This window comes from Tursiops truncatus, chromosome 5 (genome assembly GCF_011762595.2).
Source record: "Tursiops truncatus isolate mTurTru1 chromosome 5, mTurTru1.mat.Y, whole genome shotgun sequence".
NCBI lineage: Eukaryota > Metazoa > Chordata > Mammalia > Artiodactyla > Delphinidae > Tursiops > Tursiops truncatus.
The window spans coordinates 117,379,571-117,388,932 of NC_047038.1; the positions used below are offsets into that span (position 1 = coordinate 117,379,571).

General features: G+C 44.3%; 1 pseudogene; it reads left to right on the forward strand.

The window, feature by feature from the left end:
• Positions 1 to 5,438: 5,438 nt before the first annotated feature.
• Positions 5,439 to 9,144, forward strand: LOC117312342 (transmembrane 9 superfamily member 1-like; annotated as a pseudogene).
• Positions 9,145 to 9,362: the final 218 nt, after the last annotated feature.

The window sequence follows — 9,362 nt, forward strand, 5'->3', positions numbered from 1 at the left end:
GCCAAAGTAATTATCAGAAGGCTAATATAGAAGAACCTGGGATCAGTAAAAAGGAAACTACATAGGTTTAAAGGACATTCACACAAGTCACCCATACAACTTACATAAAACCACTTTCCTACTAGGCACACCCCTGTGTGGATCAAATTCTCCCCTCTCTTGGTGGTGCTGAAGAACACAGCAAGTCACATTGTTAGAATTATTCCTTTTCCTAGATTCCAAGCTAGGAACTAGACCTACATGAAAGGCCAGGGCCCTATTTTTTTGCTTTGAGCTGTCTGTGAACGTATTCTCATCAAGGCAGCTGTCTTCTTGAGTTTGTGCCAATTTTACCTGCCTCCTAGTTCCTGGCATCCTTTGAAATCAAAAGTCTATTGAAGGGGCTTCCCTGGTGGTGCAGTGGTTGAGAGTTCGCCTGCCGATGCAGGGGACACGGGTTTGTGCCCCGGTCCGGGAAGATCCCACATGCCGCGGAGCGGCTGGGCCCGTGAGCCATGGCCGCTGAGCCTGCGCGACCGGAGCCTGTGCTCCACAACGGGAGAGGCCACAGCAGTGAGAGGCCCGCATACCGCAAAAAAAAAAAAAAAAAAAAAAAAAAAAAAAAAAAAAAGTCTATTGAAGGTATTTGTTGGTGTAGGGGAGCAAAATTCACCACCCCAAAAATTTCTCTTTGGCATTATTTTGAGCTGAACACAATCAAGGCCCAAAAGACTCAGGAAGAACCTTTGATCTTCCCCCTAACTGCCTAAAGGATGGAGATAGAGGACCAGTTCCTGGAAGGGAGCCTTCACCATAGGTAAATATTGTATGAACTAGGTGTGCAGACAGGGAGGAACCTGGCAAGGTCTGTTTGTTAAAATTCCTCTCCATGTCTTGTTATCTCTGCATGGCCCAGCAAACATTTGTTCACCAAACATTTGCTTTTCCATCTCCATGTCAATTTCCTTCCTCCCCCTTTGAGATCCCAAACCACCACTCCCAACATCCTCTTTTGTCTTTAACTGAGGATGGTCTTTAAGGTGAGGGTTTCGGTCATTTTGGCGAGTTACTCACTTCTGGGTCTCTCCCTCGTATGCATGTTATTAAACTTTTGTTTGATTTTCTCCTGTTCTTCCATCTCATGTCAAATTAATTCTTAGACCAGCCAAAGGAACCTAGAAGCGTAGAGGAAAATTTCTTCCTCCCTGACATATACCTCTTATAGGAAGTCCTCCGAGCCTCCATCTGCTGTCTCTGGGTAACGTATCTATTTCTGTATGGACGTGCATGTGTTTCTGTGTGGCTCTCCGTGCATCTGCGTTTAGGTATACCAGCAAAGTCTTGTGCTTTACTTCACAAGCCCAGTGAGGCCATTCACCTCACTGTTCTAGCACATCGCCCAGCGAGGATGCATCCTTATACATATCTGGGTGTTGAGAGTATATACACATATTTGCTATCACAAGTCCTCTGGGGACACTTGGAGGACTGCTGGCTCCCCTGAAGTGAGAATCTGCTTAAACCAGATGACAGGCGAGTCAAGGGGGAATCTAGAAGACTAGGCCCTGCTCGGACCCCGGAGAATCTGTTATTTGCTGAGCCAGGAGAAAAGAAAGGAATGAGTTAATGTGAGTGCTGGCAAGTCTCAGAAGAGTATTTTGCTCACAAAAACTGAAAATAGCATGTCAAAGTAGGACATTTGAGCCTTATGGAAAAGAATTAAAGAGTATTTTGTAGCAAAATGCTGTTAGGAAGGTAGGGAATCTCTACAGACCCATGTGGGTCTGTAGCACTATGGATCCAAAGGGTCATTTTTAGCTCATGAAACATAATAAAGTTAATTTCCTAAAAATGAAGATTTCCCCCACCTGCCTTTGTTATACGGGTGTTCTTAGTCACAGTCTACCATGTCACCAGTAGGACAACAAATTATTTTCTTTAAGCAGCGGTGCTGTGGAACTCTCACAGACACTAGAGCTCCCAATAATTTTCCTGTGAGATATGGGAAATCGTGTCAACAGAGCAGCAGGGAAAGAATGAGAAGCTGCGGTTACCTTGAATGTTCTGGACTTAGGACCTCAGAGGTCAAGGTATTGGGCTTCCTGAAACACCACCGCCAGCCCTGCCCTTCCTTCCCTCCTCCCTCTGAGACTGGGCTTTGCATTCTCAAGAGTGCTGAATGCATCTTGAATTGAACCTTTCCTTAAAAAAAAAAAAACCCTAAAAACATTTTCATCACCATGTATGAATTGCCTCTCACGACATAGTCATGTTACATCAGAGCTACTGCTTATCCACACGGTGCTTGCAGACACATTGGAAAAGGCATCCCTTACACTTTGTCTTCATCTATTAAAAAAGTTGTCTTAACATACTGATTTTTTTAAAAAATAAGACCCTTTTGCGCCAGCTGCAGGAAAATTATCTGTGATGTCTAGGATGTGAATGGAGCCCTTTTAGAGTTAAAACCACAGGCCTGAAAACCAAACAATTTGATTCAAACTCTAGCTCTGCCTCTTCCAGCATATTGCTGAACTTTTCTGAGCACTAGGTTTCTCCTGTTTGTAAAATGGGGATAATATACCTGACAGTCAAGCTCGTTATGGGGATTAAATGAAATGCTGTGTATAAAGCACTTAGTATGATGCTCACCAAACAGTATGGGTTGGGTACTTCCCTGGTGGTGCAGTGGTTAAGAATCCGCCTGCCAGTGCAGGGGACACGGGTTCGGGCCCTGGTCCCGGAAGATCCCACATGCCACGGAGCAACTAACCCCGGGCGCCATAACTACTGAGCCTGAGCTCTAGAGCCCGTGAGCCACAACCACTGAGCCCGCGCGCCTAGAGCCCGTGCTCCGCAACAAGAAAAGCCACCGCAATGAGAAGCCCGCACGCCGCAAGGAAGAGTAACCCTCGCTCACCGCAACTAGAGAAAGCCCACACAGCAGCGAAGACCCAACGCAGCCAAAAATAAATAAATAAACTTATTTTAAAAAAAACAAAACAGTATGGGTTGTACGAAAAGGACAGGAACACACACATTAACAGCACACATGGTGTTAATTAAAAATAGGATATCAGGGGGAAACTTAAAAGCATAGAAGTAACGAGTGTTGGTGGGTCTCTGAGGTCCCATCGTGCCCCAGAGAGGTGTGTGGGACTCAGCATACGAGGCAGACACATCATGGAAAGATCCCAGGAGAGGTGTTCCATGCCTTTAGTGCTCTACACACATTTAGAGAAAGAAGCACGGGAACATCTAGGTAATTCTGTAGTAATGGAGCTTCCTGAGCCATGAAACAGACAGCCATGTTAGAATGGGGAAGCTCCCAGGCTCCGCCTCCAGCATCAGGCTCTTCCTCCCTTTTTAAAAAAAAATTTATTTATTTTATTTATTTATTTTTGTCTGTGTTCGGTCTTCGCTGCTGCACGCGGGCTTTCTCTAGTTCCAGTGAGCAGGGGCTACTCTTCCTGGCAGTGTGCGGGCTTCTCACTGTGGTGGCTTCTCTTGTTATGGAGCACGGGCTCTAGGCATGCAGGCTTCAGTAGTTGTGGCACGCGGGCTCAGTAGTTGCAGCTCGCGGGCTCTAGAGCGCAGGCTCAGTAGTTGTGGCTCACAGGGTTAGTTGCTCCACGGCATGTGGGATCTTCCCGGACCAGGGCTCGAACCCATATCCCCTGCATTGGCAGGCAGATTGTTAACCACCGTGCCACCAGGGAAGTCCCAGGCTCTTTCTTCCTTAGTTAACTCTGACCAACTGAGCTGGCTTCTTGCTACAAAAAGGGGAGGAAATGAGCTGCCACGGCCATGTGATTTTCTTTCCTCTGAAAGCATCACACAAGAAAACATGTGAGGAATCAAGCATTTGCTGCCCATGGCAAGGGTTGAACTCAGCTTTTCCAGTTTCTAAGGCCAGAGAGCTTTCCACTTCACCGTATTGCTTCCACTAACAAGTCAGCCTAGAAATCATTCAGAGTGTAATTGAAACTAATTCCAAATCTCTTAGAGTCATAAATTGAAAAGGACATGAGAGATAATATAATTCAATCCGACATTTGCAGACAAAAGTGAGACTCAAAATGGGCATTTATTAGGTTACCAGTATGAAGTGGCAGAGTCAGGCTTGAACCTTCATCTTCCAAATCCCATTTCCTCCTAAACTGCAATAAAGTGCAATGTAAACTTGTTTAGCACACAAGTCACATAGATCCTATTAAAAAGGGCTTTGTGGCTTTAATGTACAAAGTTTGAGGAAAAGACAACAGCTTCCAGAGTAAACTGAGAGAGTAGCAGAGCCAAAGATGATTGATTCATTTTGTTCAAACCCTTGGAACCTCCTAAATAAGAAAGGAAAGCTAGATAATTTAGCAAATAATGATCAAGAGAACACTACTTATTAACATCTATGAGATGTAGTCAAAGATTTATTCAGAGGAAAAGTCATAATCTTAAAACCTTTTTAGCTTAAGAATGAATATGAAGGAAGCGACTATTCAAGAAGACTAAAAAAAGAATAACTTTTAAAATCTAAGGAAAATAGAATTTAAAATGAAAGCAGAATATGATGATGTTGAAAACAAAGTCAGTGGAATTGATTGTTGGGAGACAGTGCTCCCATGGGTGGCTTGCATTTCTGCACATCTCAGGAGCAGACACACTGACTACTTTTGTCCTAGACTTATCTTTTCAAGGAGGTTTGTGTAGCAAACAGCTTGGGAAGCTAGAGAGAGTGCCCCTACCTGGAGCCAAGGGCAGGCATTCTTACTTTCCTTATGAAAGAGTTGAGTTTGCTAAGCTTAGGATTCGGATTCCTCTCCTCCAACCTACTACGTGAGAAAGCATCACGCGGCCTCCATGGCAAGGACCTGTGGGAAGTGGCAAAAATGCTGATACTCTAGCTGTCTTGGACCTGGGAGGCTTGCATGCTCTACCAACAGACTAACTAACCTGTTAGCTTGCAAATAGGATAAAATCTCAGACCCTTTGCAGGTCTTCATATCGATAAAGAAATCCAGAGCTGGTTCATCACAGAAAGGAGAAAACAGCTACAATAATAAATAATCCACTAAGTTAGTCTAATCAAGGAAAAAGGGGAAAAATACAAATAAAGTTAGGAATTAGAAACTGGATTAACACACATATATAGGAAACTATAATTCTCTTTTTTTTTTAACTTTATTTATTGAGATGTATTTGACATATAACATCATATTAGTTTCAGGTGTAAAATAATGATAATGACTTGATATTTGTATGTAAGAAATTAAAATTCTTGTAAAAGAATCATTTGTACAAATATGTATTCCTATTTTCAAAGTCTGAGTGAAATGGATCGTTTTTGAGGAAAATATAAAATATCAAAATTCATTCAAAAAGAAGCAGGAAACTTAAACAGGCCCATCTCATACCAGAAATTGAGAAGCCAAAGCCAAAGTCTTGGTCTACTTAGCAGATCAGCCATGTTCTCCCAGGACTTGTCTGCTTGCTTTTTCCTGGCCATCGATCAAAGGTGGATACCTCAGCCGGCAAGGCCGGTGTGTGTCTCTGGCTGGAGTTGAAAGTGGAGGTGAAATCTGCCAGTCTTGACTCCAAACATTACGATGTGATAAAATGACCTAACAAGTCACACTTTTTTCACTGGAGAAAGGGGTGGGGGGGAGGGAATAATTTTTATTAAATAATATACACACATATTTCTTATGAACCCTATCCTTTAAATCTTATGCCATTTTCTTTATTTATAAAATAATACCTTTGCCCTGGAAATGCCAGCTCAGAAGTGACTGATTTTGATTGGACAAGGACAGTAAGATCACCAGAAAGAGTCTTTGGGTGCATGTCAGTGCCTTTCTTGGGTTCAATCTGATACCATGTACGATGGCCCTTGCCCGGACACTCCACTCACTACAATAAAGCAGTGGTTCTCCAACCCGCAGCATCAGCATTACCCAAAAACTTGTTAGAAATGCACTTTCTCAAGCCCCATCCCAGATCTACTGATTCACAAACTCTGGGGGTGGTACCCAGGAGTCTGTGTTTCAACAAGCCCCTCCCCTCTGGGTGATTCTGATGCACAGACAAGTTTGAGAAGTGCTGTAATAGACCTCATTCAAGTCATCAAATTTAGCATCTATCAGAGCCCACTTCCTGTTGGTTGCATCAAAACGACTCAGAAGGAAAAAATTCCACTCTTTTGCAGCCCCCCTCTCGCTATAAATAGTGAACACTTGCTTACCAGCAGCTGGAGTTGCGGCCCATCCTTGTCGGAGCTCTCCATCTCCGTCAGACAGCTGCTGCAGAATACCAATAGCCAAAAGAACAAGGATATTCAGCTGTGCTGGGGGAAAATACGACCATCTTTTAGGTCTTGCCCAATAAAGTCACAAAGCAGATTTGCAGTAGAAGTTTAGGAAAGGAAGGGTTGCCCCACTTTTTTTTTTTTTAATGAGCAAAGTTAAGATGGAACTAATACACAGCTACAGACCCTACTCCTAACTACATGTGAGATTTAAAGAGACAGCAAGATCTAATGCTGAGGCAACAAAACTGAAAGGACCAGAAACCTGAATCCTTTCCCTGTCTCGGTTACTAATTCACCACCTGACCTTGGGAACATTACTTAAGCTTTTAATTCTTTACTATTCCTGTCTGTGAAATATGAGCGATAATAATCCCTCCTCCCCCCACCACAGATTGATGGGGAGATTCATTTCAACCTCCAGAAAAGAAGTTTTTAAGAGAAAAGAGCCACAGGCAGAGATGGCCCTAAGGTACCTCAGGCCAGTCTCACCCACGTCCTCCCAAACTCAGGGAGAAACTGGGGAAGAGCTAGGATTTTAAAGACTCCCTAGCTCATGCACATGAATAACCTGAGCTTCTAACCCAGCACTGACACCCGCAAGAAGGCAGACGGGGCCACTCCAGCCCTTGGCTTGTCTCTGATTGGGAGGGTGGGGAGAGGTGTAGGGTGTCTTTTTTTTTTTTTTGGTTTTCAAAGCACCTTTATGGGAAATGATCTGATTTGATTCTAACTACAGCCTCATGTGGCAGGCAGAGCAGGTACTAGTATTTGCATTTGGTTGATGAAGAAACACACTTGCTCAGAAGTAACTTCAAGATTACATGGATAGTGGATTGCAGAGTTGATATCAGAACCCAGGGCTCCTGACTCGAAGCTTCTCTGTCGGTAATAAGGTCCCAACTATCACTCCTACGTAGTCATTTTCTTCCATTCCTACCTCTCTGCTTTTTTAACTGGCTCCTGTACATTCTACCTAATTTTCTCTGTCATGCTTTTTTCTTCAGCAATTTCTATCTTAGGGCACTTTTCCTTAGTCTACTCCAGACCTTCCTACACCTTATCCCTCCTCTTCTAGGCCTTCATCCTGTCAAGTCATACTTGCTCATTTCGGAGAATCTCAACATACTAGGGTCTAACCAGTGGTTCTCAACAGGGGGCTTTTTCTTTTTTAAAAATATTTATTTATTTATTTGGCTGCACCGGGTCTTAGTTGCGGCTTGCAGTATCTTAAATTGTGGAATGCAGGATCTAGTTCCCTGACCAGGGATCGAACGTGGGCCCCGTGCATTGGGAGCGAGGGGTCTTAGCCACTGGATCACCGGGACAGTCCCTCAACAGGGACTTTTGTCCCTCAGAGACATTTGGAGATATGTCTGGAGATATTGTTGATTGTCACCACTGGGGGACGCTACTGACATCTAGTAAGAAGCCAGGGATGGCGCATCGTACAAGGCATCGGACAGCCTCACAACAAAGAATTATCCAGCCCAAAATTTCATTAGTGCTGAGGGTGAAACCCTGCTCTAATCCAATGCCTGGGGAAGCCTTGTCTGACCCCTGGCTTGCTCTCTGTAGGTGGAACGGCTGCGCCAGGCCATGAAGGAACTATACTATTTTGAATTTGTGGTGGACAACTTGCCAATCTGTGGCTTTGTGGGCTACGTGGAGGAGAGTGGCTTCCTGCCTCACAGCCACAAGGCAGGACTCTGGACCCATTTAGACTTCCACCTAGAATTCCACAGAGACTGGATTATATGTGCCAGAGTCTCAGGGCGGGACGTCAAGCCCCCCAGTTTAGATGGGTTACGACCTCAGAAGTTCCTAGGCCTCACCCACACCTACAGCGTGCGCTGGTCTGAGACGTCAGGTGAGCATTGGAGTGACAGGTGCGTGGCGACGATGGCGGTTTCTTTCCCCAAACACTGGAAATCCAATGGTAGTCCATCATCAATCCCATGGTGCTTGTGCTTTTACTGGTGGGTTTTGTGGCTGTCATTCTCATGCGTGTGCTTTGAAAGGACCTGGCTCGGTACAACTTGGATGAAGAGCCAACCTCTGGAGGTTCTGGTGATGACTTTGACCAAGGTGACAATGGCTAGGAAATGATCTATACAGATGTCTTCCACTTCCCTCCATATCGTGGTCTGCTCTGTGCTGTGCTTGGTGTGGGTGCCCAGTTCCTGGCCCTTGGCACTGGTGAGGTGATAAAAAATTAATCAGGGATTTCTCTCAAGGGGTAGAACTAAGTAGGTGGTTTGTTCAGAAAAAGATCTGCAGATCTCTTCTGTCCAAGGTGAGGGGCAGACCTAAGGGGTGGATGGCTCTAGCAAGGATGTGTATATTCTATTGTGGGTTTTCTAGACAACAGAACTGGGGGATATTGTTTGGATGGAAGCCCTGGGTCTGGGAGAAAGCGGGCTAGCTGATTCCTCTGAAATTGCCAGAAGAGGGTTGGGTGAAACCTGACACAGGCTTTCCACTACCACCCTGCAGGCATTATTGTCATGGCACTGCTGGGCATGTTCAGTGTGCACCATCCTGGGGCCATTAACTCAGCAGCCATCTTGTATGCCCTGACTTGCTGCATCTCTAGCTACATGTCCAGCCACTTCTACTGGCAGATCAGAGGCCAGTGTTGGGTGTGGAACATCATTCTCACCACCAGTCTCTTCTTCGGTGAGGACAGCCCTTTCCCTGGTGGGCCAATTTAGGAACTTAGAACACATCATGGAACCTGCTTCCTCATCCTGGATCTGCCAGTTCGAGGCTGTGCTGACCCGCAGACGACTGAGCACCGGTTGCGAAGGTGCCTTTTCTTAATTGAAGTATAGTTGATTTACAATGTTGTGTTAGTTTCAGGTGTACAGCAAAGGGATTCAGATATATATATATATATATATATATATATATATATATAATATTCTTTATAATATTTTTAAAATATATATATTTATAATTTATATATATATTCTTTTTCAGATTCTTTTCCACTACAAGATATTCAATATAGTTCACTGTGCTATACTGTAGGTCCTTGTTGTTTATCGATTTTATGCATATAGTAGTTTGTATCTGCTAATAC